The following is a 13,920-nucleotide window of genomic DNA, read 5'->3' on the forward strand; positions in this document are numbered from 1 at the left end:
CATTGTTTTTTCTCTAATTTATCATATATAAGGTTTTAATGTATTGAATACAATCAGTGTGCATTGTAAGTTTATATTGAATCAATCAATTCCACCTAAAATGTTACCTGGCCATATAGCACATGAAAATGGAAAACAAATAGATTTACAATAACTTTGGTTGTTTTGTATTCTGAAAGTGTACACCTACCCTTATAAACCAAATGCTACATCTTTCCAGAACATGTAGTTTATATTTTACATATAATCTCACCATTTTATTACTACATACACAATATTCAGTTTTTTTGAAAAAAGGGGGATTTCTTTCTTTCTGCTGTGTAGAATTCCATTGTGTAAATGTACCATAATTTTTTGATCCACTCATTTACTGACAGGCACTTAGGCTGTTTCCAGCACTTGGCTATTGTAAGTTGTGCTGCTATGAACATTGGGGTGCATAGGTTCTTTTGGATTGGTGTTTCAGGATTCTTAGGATATATTCCCAGCAGTGGGATTGCTGGGTCATAAAGCAGTTCCATTTTTAATTTTTTGAGAATACTCCATACTGTTTTCCACAGTGGCTGCACCAGTCTGCATTCCCACCAACAGTGCATGAGGGTTCCCTTTCCTCCACATCCTCTCCAGCACTTGTTGTTTGTACGCTATCTACCTTTTGCAATAGCATGAATGGAACTGGTGACAATTATGCTAAGTGAAATAAGCCAGTCACAGAAAAACAAATACCATATGATCTCATTTATAACTGGAATCTAATGAACAAAATAAGCTAATGAGAAAAATAGAACCAGAGATATGGAAACATGGAACAGACTGATAGCTGTAGGAGGGGAGGAGGGGGGATGGTGGAAGAAAGGAGAAGGGACTAGGTAAAGAATATGTATGAATGACCCATGGACATGGACAACAGAGAGGGGATTGACTATGGGAGAGAGGGGTGGGCTGGGTGGAGGGGGGCAAAAGGGAAAAAATTGGGACAACTGTAATAGAACAAACAATAAAAAAAGAAGTTCTAGAATAAGCAAAAGTTAACAGTGGTGTTTCTTGTGGATGAATAAGGATTGACTAGGACACAAAACATGAGGAAACTTACTAGGGTGATAAAAATATTCTACACCCTGTTAGGAGTTTGGGTTATGCAGGTCTATGTTTTTGTTGAAGCTCATTTGAATGGTACTCTTAAGATGTGTGCATTGTACCTTTTACAAAATTTAACCTAAAGGAAAGAAACATAAACAAATGTTGAACTCTAGTTAAAAATGCACACTGTAGTGTTTAGGGGTGAAGTATACTGATGTTTGTAATTACTTTGAAATGCATCCAAAATGAGATAGATTGATCAACAGAGAAGTAATAAAGTAAATATAACAAGATGTTTGTTGCATAATATAGGTGATGCATGTATGTGTGTGTTTATGGTACTATTCTTTCAAAATTTTGATATTTTTATAATAAAAATATTGGGGGAAATGCTCTAGCCTAAAAACCTCTCTGCACTATGAGATTTTTGGTAAAATAAATACTTATTGGGTACTGGAAAAAATAAAATAAAAATTTTTTGAAAGGGGGAAAGGGAAGGAATAAAATGCATCTAACAAATTATTTAAAAGAGGACTAATGGAATTAAGTGGCCCCCTTTCCAATTTTTATGTTCTAAACAATCATCCCATCAACACACATCATTAAAGAGTGCTAATCATATAATATAGTTTTTAAATCATGGCAACCTAAAATACCTAAGGCAAAAAGAGAAGCTGAACTCATGTCAGATGAAGTATGTTGTCTTCTTCCTAGGCAACCAGACAACCCGAACCACTAAGCACAGAGTGAAGGTGTTGGAGGAGGAAAGGGTTGGGGAGACATGCCCTCTCTCTCAAACAAGAGTTGTGTAGGCAATGTTACTCATCCACCTTGGTGAATTCTATGACCAGAAAGTTTTGGGTTAAGGCCTTGTTATGCTGGTTGCAGCTCATGCCAACAATCCATCATAGACATTAGGCTGAAGTCTATACGCAATCTTGCTTGGCAGAGGCCTAGGCATAAACTCAGAGGGCTTCAAATTCTCTGTTTTTGTTGTTTTTTACATTTTTAAATTGTATTTTATTGTTTGTGTTGTTATAGTTGTCCCCACTTTTCCCCCTTTGCCTGCCTCTACCCAGCACCAACCTCAGTCAATCCCCACACTGTTTTCTGTGTCTATGGGTCATGCATGTATGTTCTTTGGCTGATCCCTCCCTCTTGTTTCATCCAGTCCCCCCTCCCATTGCCCCTTGGACAGCTGTCAGTCTGTTCCATGTTTCCATGCCTCTTTCTATTTTGCTCATTAGTTTAATTTGTTCATTAGATCCACATATAAGTGAAATCATATGGTACTTCTCTTTCTCTGACTGGCTTATTGCACTTAGCATAATACTCTCTAGGTGCTGTCCCAAAAGGTAAGAGTTCCTTCTTTTTTACTGCCGCATAGAATTCCATTGTGTAAATGTACCTGTTCCACTAAGACACGTTATGTTTTTCCTAACCTAGCAACACAAGGTGGACCAAGTAGGTTCATTTCTCCCCCCAGACAGAACAGGAGTCCCAATGACAACCCCTGATGACCACAGCAACACTGGCATGGGGTATCAATGGAAATCACTTCTGACAATAAGTGGCCAGAGCAAGTCTCTCCTTCCATACCAGGTCTCTCCTTCCACACCAGGTCCAAGACTCCCAACCCCCAAAGAGAGACAACAATAAGTGACCAGACAGCATCAGCAGTGGATCCCCCATCAGAATGAGTGACCTAAAAAAAAAAAAAACCCAAACCAAGTGACCTAGACTTGGAAACGTTTTCCCCCCGGCTCTGAGATTCCTCTGCTCCCACCACAAACATGGGCCATGGTAGCTCAGGGGCACCAACAAGGAAAACCACAGTGGAACAAGCTATCTGGGCCTGAAAGCACTCTCAGTTTCCCATGGACGGGGAGATCCTGCCACAAGAAGCAACTGACCAGAAAGCAATCCTCTTCTCCCACAGAGCCAGAGACTTCCCTCCAAAACAGGTGGCAGGCAGCCCCAGTGGCAACAAGTGGCTTGGACTAGGAAGCGGAGTTCATCCTCGTGGGCAGAGAATCCCTTTCTCCATCTATAAATGCACCAGGTAGCCAGGCCTGAGAAAAGTACTTCCGCCCCTTCAGAGGTCAGCAGAAACACAAGCAGCACCAGATAAACCAAGCAGATGAAAAGAGAACAGTGAAAGCTATGAAAATTAAATTATCACTGAGAGCAGAGCCTACAAAAGTAGGCCAGGACCTGTGTGCTGTACCTAAACAGGATGACTGCCTGCTAAATAAAAGATTTAAATAAGACTCAGAGTCTCTTAACATAATAGCAAAAATGTCCAAGATACAATAAAAAAAAGTCTGACTCTTTGTAAGGAGAACCAGAGCCAGGAAAATCACATGAATAAGAGAAAACAATCAAATAACACCAATACTGAGATAAATATGATGTTGGAACTATCTGTCAAGAATCATAAGACAGCCATCATAAAAGTGCTTCAACAGCAGTTACAAATTCATCAGAAACAAATGAAAAAATAGAAAATCCAACAAAGAAATGGAAGTTATAAAAGAAGAAAAATGGAAATTATAGAGCTGGGAAAATACAATTAAGAAATGAAAAACTTGCCACATAGGCTCAATAGTGTAGTGGAGAAGACAGAGGATAAAATTGGTCCCTTTGAGGACTGGTCAGTAGAATTTACTATATCTGAAAAACAGAGATAAAAAAGGTTTTTTTTAAAAAAAAAAAAATGAAGGGAGTCTCAGATGCCTGAGGGACACTAACAAAAATCCAACATTCTTTTCAACAGAGTCCCATAATAAGAGTAGAACTAAAAGAGTATTTGAAGAAGTAATGTCTCAACACTTATTAAAATTGGCGAAATACAAAAACCTACAGACAGAAGAAGTTGAGAGAAACCCACAAAGGATAAACTCATATAAATCCAAACCAAGGCAAATCATAAGTAAACACCAAAGTACAATCCATATATGAAAATTTTGATAAGCTAAACTTCATCACAGTTAAAAAACATTTGCTCTGCATAAGACTCTTTTAAGAAGGTAAAGTAAACCAACTAAGAGGGAGAAAATCAGTTGCAAACCACATATCTGGCAAAGAATTTGTATCTAGAATATGTAAAGAACTCTCAAAACTCAACAGGAGAAAAAGCAAACAATCCAATTAGAACATGTGCAAAAAATATGAATAGAGATTTTGCTACAGATTATATACAAGTGGCAAACAAGCACATCAAAATATGTTCAACATTATTAGTCATTAGGGAAATCCTAATAAAAATGTACCTATCAGAAAGTCTAAAATAAAAAATAATTACAACACCACATACTGGCAAGGATGCAGAATAACTGAATCACTCATTGCTGCTGGGAATGTAAACTGGTAAAACCCCTCTGGAGAGCAGATGGACAGTTTCTTTAAAAAACTAACATACAATCTTCTGGTCAAGATCATGGCATAGGTAAAGGTGGCACTCACAGCCACCCACAACCACATCAAAACTACAACTAAACTACAGAACAACCATCATTCAGAATTGCCTAAAATCTAGCTGAACAGAAGTCCTATTAACTAGGAATGTAAGTAAGTCAACTGGATACTAGTAGGAGGGGCAGGGATGGGGTAATGGGCTGGACCCCAGCCACATGTGGCAGTTATAAATTGGGAGAGATATCTCAGCTGCAGAGGTCTCCCCTGAGGAGCATGAAGTCCCAACCTCACACTAGGCCCCCTAGCCCACAGTTCCAGAACCAGGAAGAGAAGTCTCCATAACTTCTGTCTATAAAGACAAGTGGAGATTGTGGCTCAGTGAGATAAAGAGCTCCTGTAAGCTCTTTATTCATCTTAAAGTGCCTGTGCATGGACTTACTCTGACTCACTCCCTCTGAGCTATAGCACTGGGGTAGCAGCTTAAAAGGCACCAGGAACATATAAGGAGGAACAAAATTGTCTGGTTTTAGGATGAGGGCTGAAGAGGCAGCTTTCTCCCAGACAGAAGTGCTAGCAGAAGCCATTGTTCCCTTGCTGAGCTCTCCCCTGACAGAGCCCAAAGGCTGGCATCATATCTGAGTCTCCATCAACCTGTCTAATACTGTTCACCCCACCCTGGTGATTTCCTTAAACCCCGCCCCACCCAATTTGTGGGTCCACCCAAAGATGTTTCCAATGGTTTTTCCATACAAACAGCCTCTCTTGGATCATGCTTCAGACTTTCCTAAAATCTCTCAAACAAGCAGCATCTGGCCTCTGCATACTCCGTACCCCTTGCTAAGTGGCTCCAGGCCAAGACTAGTGGCAGCTAGTCTCAGTTCACAGCTTGGCCTCTTCCATGCAACTCCAAGCCCAGCACAAGTAGCAGCCATCTGCAGATCACTGTGTAGCTCATGCTGGATAACCCCAGGTAGGGCATAGGTAGTGGCTGACCTTGTCCTTCACCTCCCTGGAGGCCTCAGAGTCAGTGCACTGATGGACAGTTTTAGACCACACCAGATTACAACCCAACCACCTCCACTGAAGGGGCAGACTCAGCTGGCACCAAAGCCCCACTGAGGTGAGTCCTGCCCCATAGGATTGACCCCTGCACAGCAGCCCCTCCATTATAATCACAGCCAATCCTTGCATCCAATTGGCCTGAGGGTCAGTTTCTCCCAGTGATGCCAACAGCAATCAAGGCTCAACTACAACAGGATAGACAGCCCACATGGTGGGGTGCATGTGGAGTGCCCGGCTCAGGTGACTGGGGAGACTGTGCCACTGGGCCCTACAGGACACTTAATACATAAGGCTACTCTACCAAGACTGGGAGATGTAGAAGCCCTATTTAATACATAGAAACAAACACAGGCAAGCAGCCAAAATGAGAAGACAAAGAACAGGTCCCAAATAAAAGAACAGGAGAATTCTCCAGGAAAAAAACTAAATGAAATGGAGGCAAGCAATCTACCAGATAAAGAGTTCAAAAAAAAATGGTTATAAGGATGTTCAAAGAACTTAGTGAGAACTTCAACATAAAAAAAAAAAAAGGACATGAAGGACATAAACAAGAACCAGGAGAAATTTTTAAAAATACACTACTGAACTCCGGCTGGTGTAGCTCAGTGGACTGAGCACCAGCTGAGAACCAAAGGGTCACCAGTTCAATTCCCAGTCAGGGCACATGCCTACATTGCTGGCCAGGCCCCCAGTGGGAGCCATGTGAGAGGCAACCGCACACTGATGTTTCTCTCCCTCTTTCTCCCTCCCTTCCCCTCTCTCTAAAAATAAATAAATAAAATCTTTTCAAAAATACACTATTGAAATGAAGAATACATTACAGGGAATCAACAGTAGAGTAGATGAAGCAGAGGATCAAATCAGCAATTTGGAAACTAAGGAAGCAGGAAACACCTTATCAGAACCCCCCAAAATAAGGATAGTATAAGGAGCCTCTGGGTCAACCTTAAGTTTACCAATATTCACATCATGGAGGTGCCTGAAGGAGAAGAGGGTGAGCAAGGGATCAAGAACCTATTTAAAGAAATAATGACAGAAAACTTCCCTAACCTGGTGAAGGAAATAGATATACAAGTCCAGGAAGCACAGAGCCCCAAACAAGATGAACCCAAGGAAGCCCACACCAAGACATATCATAATTCAAATGCCAAAGGTTAAAGAGAAAAAGAGAATATTTTTTTAAAAGATTTTATTTATTTTTATTTATTTTTAGAGAGAAGGAAAGGGAGAGAGAAAGAGAGGGAAAGAAACATCAGTGCACGGTTGCCTCTCATGTGCCTCCCACCAAGGACCTGGCCCACAATCCCGGCATGTGCCCTGACTGGGAATTGAACCAGTGACCCTTTGGTTTGCAGTCCAGTGCTCAATTCACTGAGCCACACCAGCCAGGGCCAATAGAGAAATACACATTTTTAAAAGAATCAAATGGAAATTCTGTGGTTAAAAAATAGAATAACTGAAATAAAAACAATTCACTAGAGAGGTTCAAGTGTAATTGGAGCTGGTAGATAAAAGAATGTATGAACTTGGAGATAAATCATTAGAGATTATACAACATGGAAAATAGGAAGAAAGAAAGAAGAAAGAATGAAGAGCCTCAGAAAAGTGTGGGACATCATTAAGTGCGCTAACATACATGTAATGGGAATATCAGAAGGAGAGGACACAGAGAAAGGAGCAGAAAAATACTAAAGAGATGACAGGAAACTTCCCAAACTTTATGAAAAACGTTAACCTACACATTCAAGAAGTATGATCAACTCCAAGTAAGATAAAAGCAAAAAGGCCCATACCTAGACACATTATAGTCAAATGTTGAAAGGCAAAGACAAGAAGAAAATCTTGAAAGCAGCTAGAGAAAAACCAATCATCCCATGCAAGGAACCTTAATAAGTTTAACAGCTAACTTCTAATCAATAACAATAAAGACCAGAAGGCCGTAGGCTTACATATTCAAAGGGCTGAAAGAAAAAAATTATCAACCTGGAAACAAATCCAGCAAAACTATTTTTCAAAAATGAAGGAAAAATTGAGACATTCCCAGTTTGGCAGTTACTCTAAATGTAAACATGGAGTTACCATATGAAATAGCAATTGCACTCTTAGGTATATACCCAAGAGAAATGAAAATATATGTCCACACTAAGATTTGTACATGAATATTCATAGCAGCACTATTCATATTAGCCAAAGGGTGAGAACAACTCCAATGTCAATCAACTGATAAAAGGATAAATAAAATATTTTATATTCATACAATGAATATTATTTGCCCGTAAAAAGGAATGAAATACTGATGCATGCCACTACAGGGATGAGCCTTGAAAACGTTATGCTAAGTGAAAGAAGTCAGTCACAAAAAAAATTTTATTATTCCATTTATATCTATATCTATAGAGATATAAAATAGATTAATGACTTTTTAGGACTGAGGCCAGGGGTGGGGGGATCTGGAGGGTGAAGGGTCTCTTTTGGGGCTAATGATGGTTGCATGACTCTGTGTATATACTAAAAACCAGCCTTGGCTGATGTGGCTCAGTGGATTGAGTGCCAGTATGGGAACCAAAGGGTCGCTGGTTCAATTCCCAGTCAGGGCACATGCGTGGGTTGTGAGCCAGGTCCCTAGCAGGAGGCGTGCAAGAGGCAACTGATGGATGTTTCTCTCCCTCTCTTTCTCCCTTTCTTCCCCTCTCTCTAAAAATAAATAAACAAAATCTTTTTAAAAACCCAGTGAATTGGGCATTTATATGGGTAAATTGGATGGTATACAAATTATATCTCAATAAAGCTGTTACTAAAGAGAAATAAAGTTTCTGATATACTCAACAGCATGTAGAATATAAAAAAACACTTTATGACCAAAAGAAGTAGAACCTAAAAGAGCATATACTGTGTTATTCCATTTATATGAGATTTTAGAACAGGAAAACTAATGTTTGGTAGCAGAAAATATATTCATGGTTGTCTAGGGGGCAAAGGATTAACAGAAAGTGGAAATGAGAGAACTTTCAAGTGTGATAGAAATGTTTTATATCTTGATTTAGAATTGTAGAAATACAGTGTACACATTCATGAAAACTCATCGAGTTGCACATTTAAGATACATGCATTTCACTATATATAAATTTTATTTCAATTAAGAGAGTGTACAGGAGACAGGAGAAAGAAGAGAGTGAGGGAGAGAAATGGAAAGGGGAAGGGTCAGATAGGAGCTACTTGTAAGGTAGAATCTATAATTTTGGCATCTGATAGGATACAAAGTATCAGAAAGAAGAAGGGACCTAAAACAACAAAACATGGTAGAGTGATATTCTGTAAGAATCCTGACTTTAGCCCTGGCAGGTGTGGCTCAGTTGGAGCATAGTCCCTGTCAATCCCGGTCAGGGCACATACGCAGGACACAGTTTTGGACTTTGAGGTGGGTGCTTGGGGATCTTAGGAGGCTTCAGCCTGGTAATTTAGAGGGTGAGTACACTCAGAGAAATCATCCCATTCCCAGTGTCCTGAATGTCCTCTTTTCTCCATTCACTTCCCACATCCCTAGAAGAAATCTGAGGTAGGGAGTCGGGATACAGGCCAAAATGGGCAGCAGCACCTCCCAGTCATGGCCTGAACTTCACCAGTCTTGCAACTTGGCTGAGTGCGTCCTGCCACTGTCCCAAGAAAGAGCTATGTTCCTGGCAACCCTGCAGAGAGGGTGGGGCTGGCCATAAGGAGCTGGGGGTCTGACTGCTTTTTTTCCAGAAGTCACCACAGGTAAGGAAAAGTAACCTCAGTTACCATGGGGGGGCAGCAGAGGCCAATATACAGCACCCTTGGCTTAGACTCAGAACTCAAGGGTTAGAATACATTTGTGTGTGTACAGGAGTCACAGCCCAGCTCAGTTCAATCTCAGGCAGGGCAGCAACACCAGCCTGCAGGCCAGTCCAGACCTGACCCAATATGGGGGTGATGGGGGGGCGTGGGCACAGTCCAAAGAGCAACTAGAGAAAAGGAAAGCCTCCAGGACAGCGGAGCAGCCTTGGGGAGTGAAAATGCCACAATTGTGAAGTCCAAAACATGCCAAGGGAAGAAGACAACTATGTGCATGTAAATTAGCTTCAGTCCTTACTATGTCTGTGCACAGAAAAATCTCCCTGCCCCACTGACTTTCATATAGAACATTCTTCCATCACTTTTGATATTCTAGTCTGAGCTCTCCCACCCTAGAGCTCCTGCTCATAACAGCTGCCTCAACTTCTCCCCCAGATCACTCTAGCAATGGCTTTTCTTTTCATGTCCACCATGCTGGTTTTTCTGGCAGGGAAGAGACACCTTCTTGCTGTTATGTTCCATAAATGCAGGGTACCCGGATTCTGTAAGGATGCAACTCAAGGATTGTAGGAACAGTTTCACACCTTCCACACACCAAAAGCGTGAGTCATCAGTGATTTCTTAGGGAAGAATGTGAGTCCAGTAACCAGTACTAGCTTGATTAATTACTAAATTCAGAAGATATTGAGCCCTGGCTGGTGTGGCTCAGTAGACTGAGCGCAGGCTGCAAACCAAAGGGTCACCAGTTCGATTCCCAGTCAGGGCACATGCCTCAGTTGTGGGCCAGGTCCCCAGTGGGGGCCACGTGAGAGGTAACCACACATTAATATTTCTCTCCCTCTCTTTCTCTGTCCCTTCCCCTCTCCCTAAAAATAAATAAATTGCCACGTATGGTCAACCATGTTGTTTGACAAGGTCCAGACATGGGGGATATGTCTTCAAGGAAGCGTATCCTGGCCTGGAGGACGTGGCAGTACTTGGGATCTGTGTGTGATTTTGTTCTTTCTCTTTCTTGGAATCTATATTTTTACTGCCTTAATCATCTGGAACCTCCTAGAAATGATCACCACTCTTAGAATTGACCAGCAACTGACACAAACAGGATATAATCAGACCAATGCGTCTCTAGTCAACAAGTCCCGGAATGTCTAAAAGTCGTTAGAGTAACAGCCCCTCCCTTACCTTAAATAAGAATATATATCAATTGGACAGCCATAGAAATAAGAAAAGCTGGTTAGCTATTAAGCATATAGAAACAGTTACTATGAAGTTAAAGTTTATAGTACACAGAGAAACATTTTAGACAGAAAAGACAGATAGCTAAGTTAGATATCACAAAGGCCTTATTGCCTCTGCTCAATCTACCGTATACTTTTGCCCTATGAACAATTTCTGAAAATGTCTAATCGTCTGATTTATGACTCTCCTGGTTAAGATAATCTTTGTTCACTATAACTGAATCTATGGAAACTTTGGTCAAAACAGTCCTTGTTTAATATAATTAAATCCATGGAAACTTTCATACTTTTCCTGGTTACCTTTGTATTGATTTTTCTGCTTAACTGATCATGCTATACACTTGCAAATGTTAATCTATGCCAAAAAGGAAAATATAAAAATCCACTTGTACTTGCAATAAACGAATCAGTGCTTCACCTGCCTCTGAGCTGTGTAGTTGCCTGATCTCCACGCGCCAACACCTCATAGCACCTTCAGGACCCCCTGGACTCTGCTGCAGCTGGACCGTGGCAATAAATAAAATATTTTAAAAATATATAAAAAATAATATGCAAATTTTTTGAAAAAAGAAGAAAAAGAAGAACATATGGGAGCCCTGGCCTGTGTGGCTCAGTTGGTTAAGCATCAGCCTACAAACTGAAAGGTCACTAGGCTGCTGGTTTGATTCCTGCTCAGGCTGGGCAAATGCCTGGGTTGGTGATTTGGTCCCTGGACAAGGTACATTTCAGAGGCAACTGATCAACGTTTCTCTCCCTTTCTTTCTGCTTCCCTTTCCTTTTCTCTAAAAATAAATAACTAAAATCTTTTTAAAAGAAGAAAAAGAAGCCCTGACTCGTGTGGCTCAGTGGATTCAGTGCTGGCCTGTGAACCGAAAGGTCACCGGTTTGATTCCCTGTCAGGGCACAAGCCTGGGTTGCAGACTGGGTCCCCAGTTGGGTGTGTGGGGGAGGCAGCCAATCGATGTTTTTCTTGGTGTTTGTCTCCCTCTCTTTCTCCCTCCCTTCCCCTCTCTCCGAAAATGAATAAATAAGATCTTTTTTGAAAAAAAAAGAAGACATTGGACATCCACATCCTGAAAATGAGCTAAAAGCCAGAAGCACTCCTTAAAAATAGGTTCTTACTGGGAGAGTCGAAAAGTGAGCTCAGACTTCACAACAGAAAGAGAAAGCCTGCTAACTGATATATCCAAGCCCAAGACAGCATTTACTCAGGGGAGCACATAGCTGATAGAATACACAGGCCCAGATATGAATTTAGACCAACCGTGAAGGTGCTGAGCTTCCCTGAGGAAGCCTCACGTGCTTGTACTCCTGAGCTCCCAGACCATGTGTCAGGTTCTGGCCAACTCCAAGAGTTCTACTGGCTTCATTTCTGAAGGCCTAAGAATTCAGCCTCTTTTCCTTTCCTCTCTAATCCCTTTGAGTGGGACACAGCTCTCCTTCAGGCTGGCTATAGAGTGAGATAAAGTCCGTCTGGCACTACCCTAAAGACAGTCCTCAGGTAAAGAGCTCTATCAACCACTATCAAGGCAAAACAGAACAGAGGTTACAAAAGCAATACATTACACACAGTAGGTTAGATGAATTATGGCAGTGAAATGAACATGAAATGGCAAAGGCTCCATCTTCCCTAGTCCCCAGAGGAGACTGAGATTGAAGAGTTTGAGCTCTGTCTCCTGACTCCCTTCCGAGATGGCAACTGACACTCTGTGAGGCTTTTTTTCCCTCTGCATTCTTTATCCTGTGAGTGGGGATCACTTCCCATGACACCCCCAACATGTTCCTCTCAACTCATTCCTGAGACACAAGGACATGTAGTTCCCCTTTCTCTGCATAGGTGATCAGTACCTCTGAGGACGTTTGCCCTGGAGAGTGAAAACCAGCACCCAGCACACAAGCTCTGCTATACACAGAAATTGTTCCCTCTGGGAACTTCCTCCCAGCAGAGAACCAGATTTAATAATCTGCTGGTGTAGCCCTGGCCAGTGTGACTCAGGCTGGTTGAAGCATTGTAACCAAAAGGTTGCAGGTTCTATTCCCAGTCATGGCACATACCTAGATTGTGGGTTTGATCCCCGGTGGGGTGCAGGTGCGTGTGACACCCAGTCCAGCCACATACAATGGTAATCCCAACGCCAATCCCCATTCTGGTTGTGTACAGAGGCAACCAATCAATGCTTCTCTCTTGCATCCATGTTTCTCTCTCTCCCTTCCTCTGTCTCTAAAAACACAATGGGAAAAAAGGTGTCCTCAGGTGAGGACAAAAATCTACTGGTATATGTGTCTTAAGCAACAGAACAGCATAGAAAGACAGAATGAAAGGGAAAAAGGGGGAATGTGTACTTTGTCATACAAAGGACACTTCACAGTGAACTCATTTACTGAGGGCCCTGTATGAGGCACTTTAAAATCATCATGACATTTTCTCTTGACAACAGCCTTATGAAGGAGCTATTTTTCCTCTTTTGCTGATAGGGAAAGTGGTAGGCTCTGATGGCTTGTGCTGGGAAATGCTGGGCTGGGATATAAACCCAGACCTGCCTGACTCCAAAGTCTATACTCTTTCCATTACCAATATGCTGCTTCCTGAACAAGGTGGGAGCCATAGACTAGAGCCCACAAGGCCAGCTGAAAGAGGCAACTTCTAGATCATGGTACCATGTCTAAAACATTAGGAGGGGAACCACAGACCATCCAGGGGACAGGATAGCTAAGCACCAAAGTGCAGGATATGCACATGCCAGGCTATGCCTCCTCCCCACACATACCACCCAGAAACAGTGCAGGAGCAGGTCATGGGAGGGACTGAGGGAGATGTTCGAGTCTAGGCAACCCTGACCTTCCTTGGGTTAAAGTCCCAGGTCATGCATAGACCATCATCCATGGTGACTCGGACTCTAGCGCTCAGTCCAATTCTGATGCTTTAAGATGTCTACTTGGTTCCCTTTTCTATCAGCAGAGGAAGAGGCAGACAATGATTTGGTATTGAGTGGTGGAGATGGAGACCCTTCCTTACCCCCTGGGCCTACCTTTCATCACTTTGCCACCTTCACTAGGTAGCTCCCTATGGCACAATGAGGCAGAAAGCTTTCTGGGGATGAGAGGGGCTTTCCGGACTTCACAAGCAATCTGCACCAGGTCCCAGACCAGGAGTCTTTTGGCCAAGGCCTTGCCCAGCCTACAGGGCTGGCTCCAGAGACATCTGAAGAGCTGTGCTAGAGGTACAACATCTGCCCGTTGCCAGCTGGAAAATCTACCTTTGTCTCTACAGGTAGGTCTCTTTTTAAAAAGAAGATTTTATTTATTAACT

Source organism: Desmodus rotundus, chromosome X, assembly GCF_022682495.2.
Source record: "Desmodus rotundus isolate HL8 chromosome X, HLdesRot8A.1, whole genome shotgun sequence".
Taxonomy (NCBI): domain Eukaryota; kingdom Metazoa; phylum Chordata; class Mammalia; order Chiroptera; family Phyllostomidae; genus Desmodus; species Desmodus rotundus.